The following is a 19,857-nucleotide window of genomic DNA, read 5'->3' as shown; positions in this document are numbered from 1 at the left end:
TCAAGCACATGTTTCGAGAGTCAACAGTAATTAAAACCAGTACTGAACTCAGTTCACTTTCTTTTTGCCGAGAATCAGGAGAAAAAAGCAATAGAAATGAATAAACGCGGGAGAATGCTAAACAAAGAATAATTACAATAGTAAAAAATTATAATTTATTTATAAAGAATAAAAGTTCCTAATGCGTAATTTATTATCAACCACGCCAGGAAGACAGGTGGGCGAGCGGAGGTATAGCGCCCCTACCGCTTTACCCCTAGGGAAACAGCCCCCGGTACCCGTCACATAGAAGTCTTGAGTGAGCTCTCGAGCCGGTGTGAATGCTGTGAAGACAGAAATCTCTTGCCCTTGCCGGGAAGCGAATCTCGTTCCCCAGATATCCATACCATATTTGTTATAATTTAATTCCTGTTGCTCCCACCTGGAGCGTGTGCCATCCGTGAAACGCCGTTTCACTACAGTTTCTTAATCTCACAGAGACAGTTGGTAGGACTCCTTGGACGGGGGAGCAGCCCGTCGAAAGGCCGCTATCTACACAGGACAGCACAAACACAGAATAAACTCAGACATCTATGCCTCCATTGGGATTCGAACCCACGATCCCAGTGTTTGAGCGGGCGAAGAAATTTTATTCCTTCAACCATCCCATAAACTAGTCATAAATCAATGTAATGGCCCGTGAAGGAAAACGTCACGCGAGATAAAAAAAACTGAGGAGTTATGTATGATAAACCTGTTGTTTCGAGTAAATAATCTTAATTGCTTAGGGTGTATTATTTCAGTGTTTGAAAAGGATTCAGAAACGAAGGTGAGTAAGTTTAACCATAAGCGCGGATGATAGCAGAAGTACTTACTCGTAATGAAAGGACGGGGAGATTTACACACATTAAGTCTTATGAAATTCTGGTTAGCCGAGCATGGACAGAATTCTGAAATTGGTTACCACCACCAAAATGAGAACGGAAACAAAATTTAGAAACCTGCGGAATTAACTTTCTTAAAAATATGTCAGAATTCCAGTTATAGGAACAGATTAGAAATATAGCGATAAATAAATTTAAAATATTCATCTTAACGATGAAAACAGACAAACAAACTAACCCCGTGGTTCTAGTCCGCAAGCGAACTATACCAACCGAGCGACCACCGCTTGTTGACGAAGTTAGTGTCAACTTCAGCGGATAGAGGGTGTCACATGGTCAGCGCAACGAATCCCCACGGCCGTTATTTTGAGGTTTTCTAGACCGGATCATTTTTAACGATAACATTTAGAAAAATAGGTCGAATTAGAATCATTTTAAACAATGGGACCCTAGCATATTCAGAAGCAATTATTAGATTCACAGTAGGAGGATTAACGTATTCATTCGTGGAACGGAATGGATCGCAAGATCTAAATCTCGACTCCGATGACGACGTTTCCGTTGACGCAACTTCAGTTTCTGTACCGACTCAGAATGTTTAAGGAAATGAAGACATCCGTGGCGTCTGCGTTAAAACGAATGGTGTCAGTTGTTATTGTGCGCGACTGTAAGCGTGATGTTTGTGAGATGTGGCTAGTGACAAAGACGTGAACCTTCTTAGAGGGTCATCAAACAGCTGCAAGTAAACATGGCATCCAAATATATGCATGAGTTCTAAACATATGCTAATGCATGGAGCAAACATAGGCTTCAGTGGTAAGGAAACTGATTACGTCAAATGATTTTACTTTTTGACCGTCTGCATGTAGGGTTCTGTACTTATACGAAGTGTTTGTTGCTTGTCTGGTCTAACCTCTTGAAGAATATCTTTGTAACAACAAGAGTTTCAGCAGCAAACACTTCGTGTTCAGTGCACACTAGCCATGTGGAGAGAGGAAGTCTGTGTTTTAATGGAACAGAATAGTGTCTGTGGGCATGGCTGCGAATTTCGGTATTTCCGTAGGCACCGGTGTTTGTTCTTTTTATTACGTAACTGTACGAGTGTTAAAAGAGTAGCGATTCTCATGGGGGGGGAGTTCGTGGATGATTTAAAGACGTTATCGCAGTTCAAACTAATAGGAACTGTGGATCAGCCCAAATAACACACAGCATGGATGAGATTCTAAGAGTAAAGCCCTTGTAGCTGCCCAGAATGCCGATCACAGTGGCTGCGCGGTCTAAGGCATGAACTGTTTTCGCTCGCTCGAACGCTGGAATCCTGGGTTTGAATCTCACTTAAGGAATTTTAATTGTATTTAAACGAATTTAACGAAATGTATATAATTTTAACCTAAAATTCTTTGACTTTTTCACTTTCAAATAAAGATTTTCAACCAAATTATAAAAGATTTCACTCTAATTTAAGAAATTCCTTCAAATTTCTGATAATTATTATATTATTTAATGAATTTTTATAAAATTTTCAGTCATTCTGAGTTAATTAAAAGAATTTTAACAAATTCTACACGAACTCAACCTATTTTATGATATTTTTTCCGAATATTCTTTGACTATTTCACGTTAAGTCATTAATGTCTGTGTTTGTTTATTCAAAGTCAAACTTTTACCAGCTGAGTTACCTATCCTTACACAACCGAACCACAGCTACCGCCGTCCTAGCAGGTCAGGTTTACTTGGACGGTAAGTATGAAGATAATCGAAAGAAATGAAATGTGATTGCTTTGCAATTTGCGTGAAGAATCAAGCTAAGAACGACCCATACCCTGGGGGACAAACTAATAAAAGGCTAAAAATACGGAGGATATATTTTGTTGACTCGAAATAGGTAATAGCTCCATAGACACTTCACGTCAACGTCGTACAGAATAATATGAAGAGGCGGGCCGGAAAAGTTAAAGGTCGACCACGAGGAGGGTTGGCAAGCCTGACAGACCATGTGTGATGGATACTCATCACTGCGCAACGTCACACGTACACTGTTGTGAAAGAGTGAAGTTCTGACGGAACTCCGGAAGGAAGAATGAAGAGAAAGAGAGAAGGAAGGAAGTGCGAAAATAAAGGAAAATAGAGTTAAGTAAAGGCAGAAGGGTGGACGAAAAAGTTCATGGAGGTAGGCCTAGGCCCACTTGGGCTGTAGTGCCAAGCGGGTGAAAAAAAAAAGGCAGAAGGATAGATGCTTCATGGTCACTGTTGAGAGAACCTCAGATCTGGCGGTAATAAATTAATTGCAAATGGCTAAAAGCAAGTTGTTGAGGAAAAATTAAGATGCAAGGAAATGCCCCCTATGCTTAATTAATTAAGCGCCATGCCATGAAGACTTGTAGGGGAGTGGAGGTATAGCCCCAGTGTCGGTCTGGAACTGTAGAGAAAAGAAAAATCTTGTATTGTCAGGAATCTAACCTGGGCTTTCCAGTACGAAGTCCTGAGCTATCCCGACCCTTAATGCAGGAACTACGAAAAGAAAAAGCTTGTACTGCATAGCGAGTAACACAATAATTACACGTCTTGCCCGTTTCATTTCTAAAGCCGAGACCGCGACTCTGCAGAACGAGAGGAAGGGACAGTAGGTTTATTTGCAGTATTTTAGAGAATATTATAAAAAATGAACTTTATGTTGCCGAAGTTGAACCATTGTTGTTTCTTGAAAATTATTCAGCAGAAATTAACTTCCGAAGATGTTTGTTGCTTCCAGGGAGAGGTAGTGTGCTTTATGGTACAGAAGCAGTTGTGCGGAAGATAAGAAGCAATGTTGCCATAGTGTTAAGTACAGGCCTAGGCCCCAAGAAAGAACGAACTACTGACCATTTTCTGGAAATTCATGAGGACGATAGAAGAATAAATTGATTCGAAGAAATGGAACTGGATTTTTTACATCAATACATGATGTATACATACATGAAACTCGCAATCTGCAGAGCTCCAGTATGTGCCTTTCTGAGCCTGTTTGTTGATATAAATCAGAATGTTTTAAGATCCATTCCCGTGAGTGCGGCAAATCTCTACTGGCCCATAATTTTAACAGTGTACATTTTGAGGTATATATTTAGATACTTTCTGTCGCCGAGGTCGAATGTTAATAGATTTAACTTTAACCCGTTCTCCACCCCACCCCCTTTCCCCTCCATGGTTGTTGAGTAACATGTTCGAGGTATAAGCATGTAGTGCACTCACTCACAGGACCCATGACTATTTCTCACGGTGACGACAGCCAGCGCTTCACACGTGCCGTCGCCATGTTCTGCGCAACGAAAGGTAAGGCACTGTCGCTTAGATTACGCGGTACGATAATTGAAATTGTCATTTAGCAGCGAATGACGTGACGTAACGTTATGATCAGAGTCGCATGAGATGTTGGAACGGAAATGTAGCCTGCAGTGAGATGTTAGTATGTTATGAACGTGAGGGCCCAACATCGAATAGGTTGTAAGATTTGAGGCTTTCACGGCGGTGACTATGAAGAAAGCAGTCTTCTGGGATTTGGCACCGTGTATATGTGGTGTTAACCGACGTTTCGGAGGAACGTATCGCCTCCATCTTCAGGGTAGAAGAAAAAATATAAGAATTCTGCAAGCGGAGAGACACAGTCTGCTTTTACAGGTTCTCACGGTCTCTCCGCTTGCAGAATTATTATATTTTTTCTTCTACTCTGAAGATGGAGGCGATACGTTCCTCCGAAACGTCGGTTAACACCACATATACACGGTGCCAAATCCCAGAAGACTGCTTTCTTCATCGAATAGGTTGTTGAGATGTCTATGAAATCTTCGAATGACAAGTTCAGATGACAATGAAGACGTCGAGTGAAATGGTAATACACTTCGTCGTCGACTTACGACCGGCCGCACTTACGACCACAAAAATGACAAATAAAAGATGATTAAAATGTCAAAGTTTTTAAAAATAAATTATAAAGATGATAAAAAGATTAGAAAGGTTAAAAAATACTGTTAATAAATATATGGCCGACATACGACCAAATCGACTTACGAGCTGTCAGTCAGAACGGAAGTCGTTCGTAAATCGACGACCAAGTGTATTACAATTTAGAATGAGGTGTTTAGTTTACTGCGAATGGGAGATGTTAAAATTCATTACGTTAGATGAGGTAGTGCGAGAAATGTGAAGATATCGAATGATGAGCTAAGATTGATGTGAAGGGTTTGATGAAATGTTAATTATGAAGACATGGAATGAAATGAGTTCTATAAATATGTCGATATGGATATTAAGATTATCATGCAGGCGTCAGATCAGATGTTATGATATCTGTGAAGACATCGATAAGAAGCTAAGGTCAAGATGAAGGTAGCAAGTGTGATAGATTATCGAATGAAAATTTATAATGACTAGGAAGGGTCCAATAAGATTTTAATCTTAGCATGAAGTCGTCAAATAACATGTTTAAGATAACCATGAAGTCATCGAGTGAGGTTTTAAGAATACCATGAATGAAGGCATTACGGTAGCTATGAAGGGGTGGAATCAGTTCTTACGATTATTATGAAAATGTCAAATGAGATGAGGGATGTCGTTGGTTATTTAATATAGCGACGGGTGTCCGGATGATCGATGAATGGGAGATAATTTGGAAGGAAGCGGTCGTGGTCTGACCGAGGTACTATCCCAGAATGTGGCTACGGAGACTGAGGGAAGCCATGAAGAGTCCCAGAAAAGATGGCCCCGTGTTCGGCCAAGAGTGAAACCGAGCTTTTTCCGAGTACAAGTCCAATGTGCTACCTCGAAACCAATTTGTTCGGTGAAGGTGTCAAAAAAGGTGTAAATATAACTGTGACGCTGTGTTACGAGTGGTATGTAAGAGTCGGGTAAATATTTGCGAGTAATAGTGGTCAGTGTTGTGTTGCCAGCCTTCATCTTAAGGGTCTAAGTAAGCAGGATCGAATTCAAAGTGACGTTTTGATAGGCGATCAGCCAGTCAGTGTGTCTTGGTGTCGAGCCTCATTCTGTGGCTCATGACCAAATTTTTGTCTTGTCAAGACAGTTAACAGTTCTCTCGTGGCATGGCGTCCTCTCTGACGAGAGGACGGATAGTAACCAGGGTGAGTGAATGTTCGTGTTATGTAGGTTTTCTGTCCATTCAACCCTGGGGGAGGAATGAGAGTGGCTGCTGTCTCCCATCGGGACCAATAGGGACTGTAAGCAGTGTGATAAACCATTTCTTTTAAAGAAAAACAATACTTGTTATTTATAATTTTAGTAAATTTAATCGAAATTACGTGTAAAGTTAATGCTAAGGACACCGGCGTTTCGGAGGAACATTCAGCCTCCTTGTACATGCCTGAAATTTGTAGGGTGAGGAATCGGTTAGGCCACGTAGGCATGTTCCAAGCAAGACTATTGCTACAACTATTATGTCTTTTTACATTATCCATCGTTTTGTTTTTATCTAAAAACCGTCTTGCTTATTTTTTTAAAAAACAACGTTTCGGAGACTGGATTCTCTCTCCATCTTCAGGTAAAACCTATACTCAATTGGGCCCAATCAATAGAGCTAGTCCCTGTCTCCGGACCTGAAGAATCCAGAATCCAGTCTCCGAAACGTTGTGTTTTGTAAGATAAACAAGAAGGTTTTTAGATAAAGGCAAGACGATGGATAATGTCCAAAACATAATATTTTTGCCAATGTACCATCGTCTCAAACTTTTAGATCTTAAGACTATTGCTTATAGCCAAGGACAAAAGGGGTAGGGCCGAAATTTAGGTCGATGCAGGTCAGTAGGAATGACTATCAGGAGAAAGTGCCCATTTCAGAGTCACGGGATTGTTTCTCATGCCACGAGGGTATGGAATTGTGAGGAGGAACGCATGTTTAATGTCTGAAATTTATTACGTTGTGTGTCTGGTGACAGGATATAGCGATTGTTGTAAAGGAGCTTGGACGCTTGAAGGAGATTTCATTACAAGATTTAAATTACTGGCACTGCACATGTAATTATACGAGGAAGAAATATAGGCGATCACAATGACTGCTCGTTCTTCGGATGCATGAATACTGGGATCGAATTCCTCTCAGGGCATATCTGCATTTCGTTGTGTGATGTTCTGCCAAGTGATGGACGACTGTCCGTCCATTAATCATTCATGATTCATGATTTCAGGTTCAGTTCTGAATAGGAACGGGTTAGTAGTAAATCCATAATAATCTGAAAATGGCGAGTGTGACGCAGAAGATGAAGATGATTTTAATTGTCTCACCACAATATATTTATGGAGCCGGGATAGCTCACTATAGCGACTGGCTACGGGCTGGACGACCATGGAGTCGGAGTTCGAGTCCTGGTAGGCTCAAGAATTTTCTTTTCTCCACGTCGTCCAGACCGGCTCTGGGGTCCACCCAACCTCCTATCTAGTGGCTACCGGAGGCTCTTTCTCCGGGGGTAAAGCGGTCGGGGTGTGAAGCTGATCACTCACCTTCAACTAGTTCCAAGGTCAAGAAAATTAATTAGTTAAGCACAGGAACAACAATTTCTTTTTCTTGGCACTACAGCCCCAGTGGGCCTAGGCCTACCTCCATGAACTCCGTTCACTTCGGTTTTCCTCAATCTTACACATACGTTAGGACTCCTTGAGCGAGTGATCAGCTCGTCGCAAGGCCTCTACCTGTAGACAAACACAGAAAAACGCACACAAACATCCATGCCCTGAGTGGGATTCGAACCCACGATCCCGGCTTCCGAGCGAGCGAAGACAGTGCATGCCTTAGACCGCTCGGCTACCGTGACCGACCAGGAACAACTTTACATTTTTTTTCCCTCCTTGGCACTACAGCCCCAGTGGGCCTAGGCCTACCTCCATGAACTTCTCCGACTTTACCTTTACCATACAGTATTTTTATGAATTAAAATCAATGCCAAAGACACATGTACTCACATAATGACGAGGGAAACATGTGGGACGTATGTATATACAGTGTGGCCCTCTTGGAATGTGAATGGGGGTTATAATTGCATCCCGGCGCCGTTGCCATCTTATTAAAGTTGCAACTCGTTTGCTAATCACTGTCATCGGATGTGGGCCTTAATTGCACCATGTGACGACAAGGGAGGGGGGGCGGTGTTCTGACAGTGATACGAAGATCACCTTTCCCTGTGCCTGACAAGAGATGCTTTACTGTTATTACATGATGCAGACGGATTGTGCGGCTCCCAGAGTTTCGATTGGTCACACATTGTATCCCTGCTCCCCTCACCCCTCGCAGCCTTATGAAGTGCTGATGATTACCACCGCTCTATGGAACAAGAGTGATTTAACTCTTCTACAAGAGCGTTGGCTGTCACAGTCCTAGGGGCTAAGAAAGTGAGACCGTTTTTCGGAATTAAATTGGTAAGATATTTGTACTTTAACATCTGTCAGTCCATTCATTCATTGAATTACGGGAGCCAGAGTTACCGGTAAATATTTTGCCTGTCAATCGTAAAGGTAAAATTGTCCCTGTGCTCAGTTAATCAACCAATGCACTACGCTATGAAGACTCGTGGTGGAGTGGAAGTATAGCTTCACCATCCTGGACCTTGGCACTAGAGGGGGGTGAGTGGTGAGCTTCACACCCCTGCCGCTTTATCCCCGGCGGAAAGTGTCCCCTTTATCCACTGTGTATGATGTTGGGTGGCCCCCAGAGCCGGCCTGGGCATTGTGGAGAAGAGAAAAATCATTTGCCGCTACTGGGAATCGAACCCCGGCCGTCCAGTCCGTAGCCCGTTGCCTGTCAGTCGTACGCTGACAATTTTCGTGAAACTTAAGTCACCTGATTCTTTTCTGTTAACTCTCCTACTTCAATCGTATCAACATGGAGCCTACGCGCATATCTGAAGTGCAAACGTACTAGGATCTTTCGATGTAGAATTTTTCAATTCTGTATTGAATAGATCTTATAAAATACTTTTATATTTATTTATTTGTATTTGTTTAGAAAATGTAGAATAAAATGACAACGAATTATAATTTGTACTCCAAATTTGTGTAGTGACATAGACACGCAAGTTTTTGTAACTGACTATTAACATGGGTAGTACTGAGAGAATTCTGTCTTCGAAATCCTGCGTTGCAGAAACTATTATTGTTCGCAGTGCTTGTTGTACTTCTTTTTCACATCCGTACGAAGAATAATAGAAATTCGCTTAGAACTGTATTACTAAATTTTCTGCATCCGCTAACTTTTATGGATGGGGTTTGAAGATAAGAAAATTGAAATACTCCTCTTAGTTTATCCATATCAGTCCGTCTGCATGGCTCAGTTTCAGTGTAGAGACAACCTGAATCAGCAGATCTCCTTGTAACGCTTTCCAAACAGCAATACACACGCGGAGAAGGACTGTTGTATTTCAAAGTATCTAACAGATTTCGAACAAACGCGGTATGGTAGACACACTCGTAACTCATTGTTATCAGGCCACGCTGATATAACTTCGTTCATTTTAAAAGCTTGCCTAATGTTACTTAACAACCTAAATGATCATGTACTCGCATCTCATGAACCCTTTAAAAGATTTTGATGAAACTATGTACGCTGCTTTTCGACTATTATCACGTAAAGTTTAATTTATTTATATCAGGTTCTGACATTGCCCAGGGGCCTGAATTTGCTGCTACGCCTAGGTGATGAGTTCTCTGACACGTTTTTACGAACAATATACGGAAATTTAGTCCATTGTCATGTATACGCTTTATTAATTTTTCTCCTCTGGCGCTACAGCCCCAATTTGGGCCTTGGCTTACCTCCATGAAAATCCCCGTTTCACTTAGGTTTACTAGATCTTAGACAATCGGTAGGACTCCTTGGATGGGCGATCAGCTCGTCGCAAGGCCTCTACCTGCACAGGAACAGAGAAAAACGCGCACACACAAACACTAAACATCAATGACATGAGTGGGATTCGAACCCACGATCCCGGCTTCCGAGCGAGCGAAGACAGTACATACCTTAGACCGCTCGGCTACCGTGACCGGCCGCTTTATTCGTTTAGCCCATTTAATGTTCACGTTTTTGGAGACTGAACAGATGTTCGAACACGCGTACACCCGGCTTATCAGTCACTCCCTACACGTGACATTATGTTTCTGTTCTCACTTTTGTTTGCGTTTTGTAAGCATCTTTACTATGTAAATGTTTGCACATGGCTCGCGATAATCTTGTCTTCTCTCCAAGGAGTCTCACTTTCTTTATTGATAAGAATTTTGAAAAGAAAAATTATTTCGATATATGCATGTAGTATGTTGTGCTTCATGGTGTGACTGATCTGGCCAGTAGGAGAAAAATGTCAGTTAACCTTAGAAAATGCTGTTTCTTATTAATTAATTTTTCTGTGCTTGTGATAATTATTTTACATAGAAAAAGTTGGACATTGTATGTCACAGCGACTCGAGGTCAGTGAGATGCAGTGCATTTTATATAGGCGACAGTTCGCTTTTCATTTATATCTAACTCACTAAGTGAAAGGTGAATGTGAACATTGTAATTAATGGTTTTCTAGTTCCATCTGTCAGGTTGGTACCATGTTTCAAGCACAGCATGATTTATGGATTTGCTGGCTACTACTGTTGGTAAATATTAATGACTGTCGCAAATCACACGACTTTTTATACCGCTTTCTGTGTGTATACAAACGGATTACCATTTTTTTTTGCTTTAAATAAACCATAAGGCGCGCTGAATACTTCCGGAGTTATGAAAGATGGGCACAAGTAACATCAGTTAAGATCACCGTAAATGCATCTACTTCTCGGAAAATATAGCTATAATCTGGCTGTTACTTTATAGATGTGTAAAATTCGGGCATAGTTTGAGAGTGTCAGAAAACGAAACCGTTTAGAACCTAAGAGAGCGAAAGTGACTGCAACAGAAGGAAGGAGAAAATTGAAGCTTCTGAGATGAAATATACAGACGGACGGATGGATGAAAACACTATCTCCGTGGCCTGTAGTCCGCAAGCGAACTATACCGACCGAGCGACCGCCTCTTGTCGGCGATGTTAGTGCCAACTTTAGCGGATAGAGAGTGTCACGTGGTCAGCGCAACGGATCCCCACGTCCGTTAATCTTGGTTTTCTAGACCAGAGCCGCTATTTCCTTGAAATAGCTCCTCAGTTATCCTCACGAGGCTGAGTGGACCCCGTTGCAGACCCACTATTTCTGAAAAAAATCTGGTAGCGCCAGGAATCGAACCCGGGACCTCTGGATCTGTAGCCAGGAACTCTATCTTTCTGTGTAAATATAAAGTACACATTATTCTAGGACAGTGCCGGGTCCCTTTCTGGTGGACAGTTCGTCGCACCCGAGAGCGTACGTATGTGATTTCTAAAGCAGGCCTTCATTCAATATTAAATCAACTTACGCGCGGAATACTCGGCGACATAGCAACTGCCATTTGTTATTAAGGTCTGTTTGTATGTTTGTGTGACTGTGAATGTTAACAACCAGCTAACTAAGTAACTAGTAACTAATTCTCGGTAGTAGAAAACCCCGAGTTTTCAATATCGACGACACCAGAGACGACCTCCTAACAAATCAGCTACTTCCATTCATTTCCTATCCGTATAAGCGTCTCGATATTTTCCTTTCATCTCCTTCCTAGTTTTTCGATTAACCATTTAGAAAGAAACCTCCCCACAAAAATTCTGCATACACTTCTTCTCTCCTTCATTCAAGCAACATATTCAGACTCTAGTAGTCCTTTTGATTTTAATGTCCTAACCATAGCAGATGTCTCAGTGTCCCTAAATTTATCGCTTCGTGCAAAGCTCTCAACCCCAAACCTTCCCTGCAAAGAAGAGTGGCGTAATCTCTCTACAGTTCAATAGCATCATCAGCTCAGTTGAAATAGCAACTAGGCTACGGGCCGTACGGCCTAGTAGTCGGGGTTCGATTCCCGACAGAAGCATGAGATTTCTCGTCACCATAACATCCAGACCGGCTGTGGGGCCCACCCAGTCTCTATATACCGAGGACAGTTTCCTTGGGGGCAAAGCGGCAGGGGAGTTAAGCTAACCACTAACCGAAGTTAAGAACGGTGGAAGTACACCTCCATCCCCCATACGCCTTCATGGCTTGGTGCCTAATTAAAGGGCCGGGACAGCGCGCGTTAGCTCTGTGGCAACGCGATCAGTTCACTCACACTCAAATGGCAATCAAGTCCTGTCCCAGGTAGGAACTGGCTGCACTGAGCAGTCATTTCATGAATTTCCTCATTAACTCCGAATGTCAGAACAATATTTTCAGGTGTGCGTGGTTCGGTTACCAAGCGGGAACCAGCAATTCTCATTCATGCTTCTTCGTGGTTTTCAACGGACCTTCTTGTTGAATGTCGGAATAGTAGTTAAAAATAGGCTGTGGTCATTTCCTTTGACAGTCCATTTCTATTTATCCTTATCTGTAATTTCTCATTTGATGTCCCATAAATTCTGCAGTACATACAACCTTGACTAATGCGCAGTAGGGTCACGACACCCGCGCATGCGTGTCTACTACAGTCTGCACCAGCAAATTCCAATTTCGCCCTATATGAGGCGCGCATTGTTCTATATTTGGGGTTCCACTGGCACACGGACAGGTCTGCCCATGTTAGTGCCCTGTAGAGGTCGTTGCGTTTCCAACCCGAGAAGTCCGGAAAGTTTTGCTTCTGTAATGTAAGAGGTAGAATTAAGAAAGGAACAGACACAGAACACAGAGATGGAGAAGCACAGAGAGTGACAGATAGAGAAAGAGGGAAAGAAAATATAACTACGGGTAAAAGTAAAGGTAAAAAGGTTAGGTTGTCCCTGTGCTTTACACCATGAAGGCGTATGGGAGAGTGGATATATATACAGACCCAAGTTTTCTTCACCTAGGCACTAGCTGGATATTAGTGGTCAGCTTCACTTCCCGGCCGCTTTACCCTAGGTGAAAGAGCCCCCTTCGCCAGTATCCATTAAATAGGAGGCTGGGTGGATCCCAGAGCCGGTCTGGACGATTTGGAGAAGAGAAAATTCTTGACCCTATCGGGACTCAAACTCCGACCCCTCTCGCGTCCAGCCCGTAGCCAGTCGTTATACCGACTACGCTATCGAAGAAACAAACTTTTGAACTGAAAGAATCATATAGAATAAAGAGGTAGAAATATACGAACAGACAGACAAAGAAAGGGAGAGGAACAAAGAAGAAAAATATTAATAATTGGTCGAAATAGATAAAGAAAGGGAAAGAAACGAAGACAAACGATTGTCATTGTTTTATAAAATTTAATTTGTATTTTCTTGAATATCTGAACATAAAGATAAATAATATAAAAGAAATGCTTGAATATATTAATTGCATTTTTCCTTTTCGTTCTTTTGAATCTGTAATGATTTTGGTGAGGTGCGAGGTTCTCATAGCACTGTCTATCAAGATCACTGTCTTCTGAGGTGTGACACCTTGTAGTCTGGTAGATGAGCACTAAAGCTTTAGAATAACCTGCTGCCACCGTCTTCAAGATAAAGAGTGCTCTGAAGAGGTAAGCAGTAGCTTACTCCGAAGCGTTGACACCAACCCGTTAAATTATACTACTAATGTTGTACTAATTAGGAAGCTAATCTTCTTACAACCATTGTGTTCTCCTGTAGTGCAATTGGAAGTTTCAACAGGAAAATAAGAGAACCGTGTTCCTTTGCTTTTCAAGTTCGCTCAGAGTGTTGTTCTCTGTCACGAAACCATTTTAACGATCTTAAAGTACAGGATATTAACGAACAAAGTGTTTAATATTGGACCATGTATGTACACCTTCACGAAGAGTATTTCATTCCCAGCACACTTTAAGCGTACATCACATGCACCTGTCCAAATAAGAGCCTACAGAACTAGAGTAGAAAGGTATAAGTACTCAGACAAAATTTCCAGATACGTTCCTTGAGAGTTTGTATCCTCCTTTATTTCATGTAGATATATGCAGATTTCTTGTTGACGTACTCAGTTAGGTCTAAGGAAGACAGCTGTACAGGTATGGCTGTCTATAACTGATTACCTAGGTGCTTTTAAAATGTTGACGGCGTTGACCATTCTGATTCTGGATTGTGATACGATATTGTCTTATTGGCGGATACCGACGTTGCGGAGGAACATTCTTCATTTTCAGGGTTGAAATTTGGGCTCCAGGGTTTAAATTTCCATCATGTGAGTAAAAGCTACGAATGCCCTGAAAAGGGCCGTCTTTTCTTGCAACTTCATTTATCGTCCTGTAAGCAATCTTTTGTCACTGGAATGGACTGTCCTTTTTAATCATTCCATTTCCAGCCTACGTCGAAGAACTGAATACTCTCCATAAAAGGGCCGTTTTTCTAATCACCTTTCCCATTGGGCCGAATTGGGATCCTCTTCCCTACCACCGCCCTTGGCTCTCAGTGACCTCTCTCTTGCAATCTGGCTATACGGTATAACCGAGACAATTTCTTCACACTTCAACCCTTAAGACGGAGACCGCATGTTCCTCCGAAATGTCAGAATCCACATACAAGTCTACAAGTGTCACAACCCGGAAACAACTAAGTAAACATTGAGAGCCGGGCTAGCCCTATCTGCAAAGCCATTTGCTACAAACCGGACGGCTGAAGTTAGATCCCAGGCGTAGTCTTCCTAAGCCACCAGTTCCAGATTGCACCTGTCACACATCCACTCTCTTGTCTACTGGGCCCTGGATCATGGATCTAACCACTTACCTCAGCTCAGCAACAACGATTTTGTCCAGTAGTACCAGCTTTGTTCTTTGCCTGATTAATCGCTGTGGTGAGGTTTTTAGAGATTTCCCCTAGTTTCTCTCAGATTTCTAAGTAATTCGCTTTGCAATTTAATTTTGTGATATCTGTTCACCTTCTGTTTCATCAGTTTTAATTCATTCTCGGTTTACTTAACGACTATCGTCATTTGCGTAAATTATACAGTATCTCGGTTAACAGGGTGATTGTGAGTTGTTGATCAGTAACAATTTTCAGAGAAGCGTCTGTGTTCTACTCTTAATTGAATCAGAGTAGTTGATACTGGAGCTGATACCTGAACAAAGCACGATTGCCAGTCTCGGAGCTCTGATATTCGAACGTGGGAGCTCCTAAATGCAAAATAAGTTGGCAGATCTTGAAGCGGATGGGAGAAATTTGGAACTCCTAAGTACAACGTAAGTTGGCAGATCATGGAGCTGATACTCAAACATGAGAGCTACAAAACACGAAAGAAAATAGTCTGTCTCGGAGCTCAGATTCGAAGCTGCTAGCTCCTGAATAAAAAGCAGAAATACTCAACTAGACCTAAAAGTTTGTGACAATGGTACATTAGTACAGATATTAATTATTATCCATCGTCCTGTTTTATCTAAAAACACTGTCCTATTTGTTTTTNGTTTATATTTCAAAACACAACGTTTCGGAGACTGGATTCTGTCTCCCTCTTTAGGTAAAACCTACTCAGGTGGGGCCAATCGGAGATAAGAAGTAGCTCTATCGATCGGGCCAACCTGAGTAGGTTTCACCTGAAGACGGAGACAGAATCCTATATCCGAAACGTTGTGTTTTGAAATATAAACACGACAGTGTTTTTACATAAAACAGGACGATGGATAATGTCCAGAAACATAATATTTATAGAAATAACCAAGCTATGGAATGCCCCCTCACATGTTTAATCAAAGTTCAACCGCTACATCATGGCAGTCGGTAGGGTCACTCAAACTTGAATTAGAACTTGTGTCGCTCTTGCTCCGAGCCGTACAATGACTGTGAGGTGTCTATTGAGAGAACTGATGTGGTTGGGGGAGGGGAGAGGGCGGCTGACCTCTTTTGTTACAGAAACACTAACAGCAGCTAGTGGAATGTGATGGGGTTCATTTTTCACAGCGTCCGTCCAAAGACGACGACAGTAAAAAGAATAAAAAGAATCTTCATCAAGTTTTTCAATAGCTAGGTGCGAAGCAGCCGTCCGCTGAGGCTTCTACGCTGTAAACATATCCCCACAAACTCGCAGTTTAAAAGACGAACTTTGAACTTGTTTCTGTTCACGATAATTATCTTAAGAAGAGTGGCAAAATCGGGGATATTTTGGTTTCAACAATAAATCAAAATTACATTCGTGAAGAATGAACAGATTAAATTCGGGGAATGCTTTTTATTACCATTTGGACCACCGTCTTTTGTAATTTTTACGTATTCTGTTTAAAAAACACAAAGGTTTCAATGTACGTGGGTTTTATTCGAATATGAAGCCTGATCTCTTATCCTGTATACAAAAGAAAGACTGAAGATGTTTTAGAAACACACGAAAAGAATATAAGAATCGAAGAGAGAAGAAGTTAAAAGGAAAGTGGAAAGAACTACAAATGAAGACTTCTGTAATTTACTGTCTTCACCAGAGAGACACGTTATCAGATCAAGTAGGATGAGACGGGAGGTAAAATAAAAAGTAAAGCTATCCCTGTAACGGGCCATGGAGACCCATAGGGTTATGAGACGTCGAGGCTCTCACATTATCCAGACAATCGGTTAACAGATGACGGTAAGGTTGTCAGCCTTACGTGCGGCCGCCCTTTACCCCCCCAGGAAGATTCCTGGTACTGATTTTTGTTAGAGGCTGAGTTGACCCATGGCCATATTGCAACTGGAAGGATTAAGTAAATAAAAAAAATCCACCCCTTCGGGACTCGAACCTGCGATCTTCCGGCTTGTAGCGCAATGCCACAACCAACTATGAGTCTGGAGGCTGATGTAAAATATATATGGAGGCGATGAAAAACTCATATGAATTTTGTTTGGAAGAACTGACAAAAAGAGACTACTTGGGAGACCTAGGATTAGATGGGAGGATAATATCAAAATGGATTTGAAAAGAAATAGTGTGAATAGGATTAAAGTGGTTTAAAATAGAATCCAGTGCCGGGCTTTATTGAACTTAAGTAATGAAACTTCGGATTATATAAAAAAAATAATTGTTGACTAACTAAACTTCTAGCAGCTTCTCAAGAAATTATCCGATTTGTTGAACTTCCAGATTAAGTGTACTCTATTTCAGAGTCCCCAACATCTTCTTTAAAATTTCTTGTTTGTTTTTGCTGAAAATGTTTAATGGAGTGAAGCTAGAATTCTGTTTACTTCTTTAACAGTGGGAGTGCTTCGTAGAAACATATGATTAATCGTTCCCCACTTTCATTAAACGCAGGTCTTTATCACACTGAACATTATTCATATAGGAATCCTACATCTGAAAGAGATCTGATAGTTCCATGTCTGCACTAATTTCTCTAAGATGAATTCGTTATCGAAATCAAAGTAAGATTTGAGCTCACGTTCTATATATTTTCGGTGTAATTTAGCCCTTCTCCCAATACTAAATTTCACCAGTAAAGGCAATGCGATGTTTAAACAGGTGAACTGACAGGTAATGAATGCTCTATTTTGGAGATCAGACTGTCTTTCTGTCTGTATATCTATCTATCTATCTATCTATCTATCTATCTATCTATCTATCTATCAATGGCTCTACAGCGGTCGTGGAGGTTGGCCCTTTTTTAGTTTCTTAATCTATACATAGTCGGTAGGACTCCTTTACGGGAGATCAGCCCGTTCCAAAGCCGCTACTTACCACAAAACAACACAAACATAGAATAAACGCACACAGACATGCATGCCTCGAGTGGGATTGGAACTCACGATCCCAGTGTTCGAGCAGGCGAGGACGTTTCATTGTCTTAGACCGCACGGCCGCTGTGATCGGCGGAAGTCAGGCTATTGAAGTTTGATCCTTACAGAGTAATATTCCTTATATCGGCACGAAAATCTCCGTTTCCAGCCACGTGCTTTCATGTTGAGGGGCTATTCCCGAAATAATATTCATTCATTCATGCAGACCGGCAAGCCTGATCACATATCTATGGAGTCCGACACACAAATAAACACAAGTTTCTCGTAGTAGAGGCTAAAAGGTGAATATTTCTGATAATGAAATCTGACATTTGACACAGTCACTTATTCGGTTTCATATACCTCATAACTTCACAACGCTGATTTTCGTTAGATCAGTTTTAGTGCAGTCTCACTCTCTTCTAGGCGTTCTAAGTGGACGTTTTCCAACCCAGAATTCTGTATGCATTATTTGTTTCATTCATCCTAACCACATGCCCAGCCCATAGTAACCTCCTAGATTTCACTACAGTGACAACACCACGACCTGTATAAATTATAGTTCGTCGTTATATAGGTGTAGTGTCTTACTGATGACTTAGCTTGGTACTGCATCCATCTTTGATTTAAATAGTTTCCTGCACTGACATTTCTGATATACTCGTACATTCTTCCCCTTAAAGCAAGAGACTACACTTCACAACCATACAAATCGACTCTCAAAACTATTGCGTACGTGTATTTACATAGGCCCTGTGTGTGATTCTTTTTGAAGGTTATTAGCGACATTTATTCAACAGAATAAATTATATGGCGAGAATGGTATATGACGAATTGGATAGGATGTGGAATGAAGCTTGCGTTTGTCTTTTTGAGATATTGATACGATCACTCCCGTGTGGAGGCGGTTACAGTACCTCCACCTTTGCCCAGAGAGCCCTAGAAGGCGACGAAAGTTGAGCAAGGTACCTGGGGCTATAACTGGGCCACCCTGTCACTGGGGGATATAAATACAGAAACTTGTCCTTCGGGTTGGGGATTGTACACGAGACTGACCACCTTGCTCTGTAATGAATTTAGTGTTGCGAAATGCAAGAAAATGAAAAACGGATGGTCTAATTTAAGGCAAATTTGGTAGACTCTTCTAAGAAAGGCTGTGGCTCAAAAAGGATTGCTTTGTCGACGATGATGATAATGATACTAGCATCTGCCAGGAGGGCAAGAGGAATGACACGGAAACCTGAGTCAGGAAATTCACTCGCCAGGAGAGTATATTCTCTTGCTGAACTTCAGGAATACTGTGCAGAAATGCTAACAGTTACGTGTGTGTGTGTTTACGTCTTTACCATCTTGAAAGTCATTTTGGGCTACATATGACTTGCCAGAATTCAAGAAGGAGATGTTTTCTGAAGGACACAGAACACATCGTCCTTGAAAGGTTAAGATGTTGAATTCATAAGCAGATGTAAGTGGCGTGGTCACGATATCCGCTGGAAACCCGAATGCAGGATCCGACACTGCCCCTGCCGCTGCGCTGCCCGGTGGAAATGCGACTGCTGTTGCTTGGCAGTGTGGACTGCTCTGCGTTGCCTATAGCATTTATCATTATCTTCTTTCAGCGCAGCTTCAGACGTTCACTGGTCTGCAAAGTTCCCACAGCGGTCATCCGCAGCAGCCCTAACTACAAATTCATAATGCTGCTAATTTAATCAGTAACATGAAGTCATGGCTTCTGTGAACACACAAAGGGACGTTACCTCAGCCACAGACAGTCTGGGTGCTTCTAATCGCAATACGATGTCTGTCCGTGGCATGATATTGTAGTCTATATGAGCAGTATTGGTAGTTGGCCTCACATCTATCAGAACATGTCTCGTTGAACTTCTAGTGTGAGCTTCTTTATGATTTTAGAGACGAAAAACTTCAAGAGATAAAACCTCTGATTAGTGTTCATCCTAAGAAATTAAAAATGTAGGCCGTAAGAATATTCATTATTGCATGTTGTCTCTCGAGTTGATGTCACCAATAATTTTATAGTTATCACTATAGCACGCGGTAGCATAGTTGGTTGAGGCACTATGCTACAAGTCGGAAGGGCTCGGGTTCGAATCCCGATGAGATGGATTTTTTTTCAATTGACCCAATCCTTCCAGCCGCATTTTGGCCCTGGGGTCGACTCAGCCTCTAACAGAAATGAGTACCAAGAATCTTCCTGGGGGGGGGGGTTGTAAAGGGCGGCTGGCGCGTAAGGTTGACAACCACACCGCCATCTGTGGGCCGATTGTCTAGATAATGTGGGAGCCTCAACC

The 19,857-nt window shown here is 41.8% G+C and overlaps 1 protein-coding gene across 1 annotated transcript in view; it reads left to right on the top strand.

The window, feature by feature from the left end:
- Positions 1–4,115: 4,115 nt before the first annotated feature.
- The window catches only part of LOC111864032 (serine-rich adhesin for platelets), a 622,801-nt gene continuing 607,059 nt past the window's right edge, over positions 4,116–19,857 (top strand). Inside the window, exon 1 of the mRNA XM_023850976.2 lies at positions 4,116–4,175. The gene's annotated coding sequence lies outside the window, so the exon portion shown is untranslated. The remainder of the gene's footprint in view (positions 4,176–19,857) is intronic.

The sequence above is a fragment of the Cryptotermes secundus genome, unplaced genomic scaffold (genome assembly GCF_002891405.2).
Source record: "Cryptotermes secundus unplaced genomic scaffold, Csec_1.0 scaffold303, whole genome shotgun sequence".
Taxonomy (NCBI): Eukaryota; Metazoa; Arthropoda; class Insecta; order Blattodea; family Kalotermitidae; genus Cryptotermes; species Cryptotermes secundus.
Note: the sequence above shows the minus strand (reverse complement) of the source record. Positions and strands in the feature narration are given on the sequence as shown.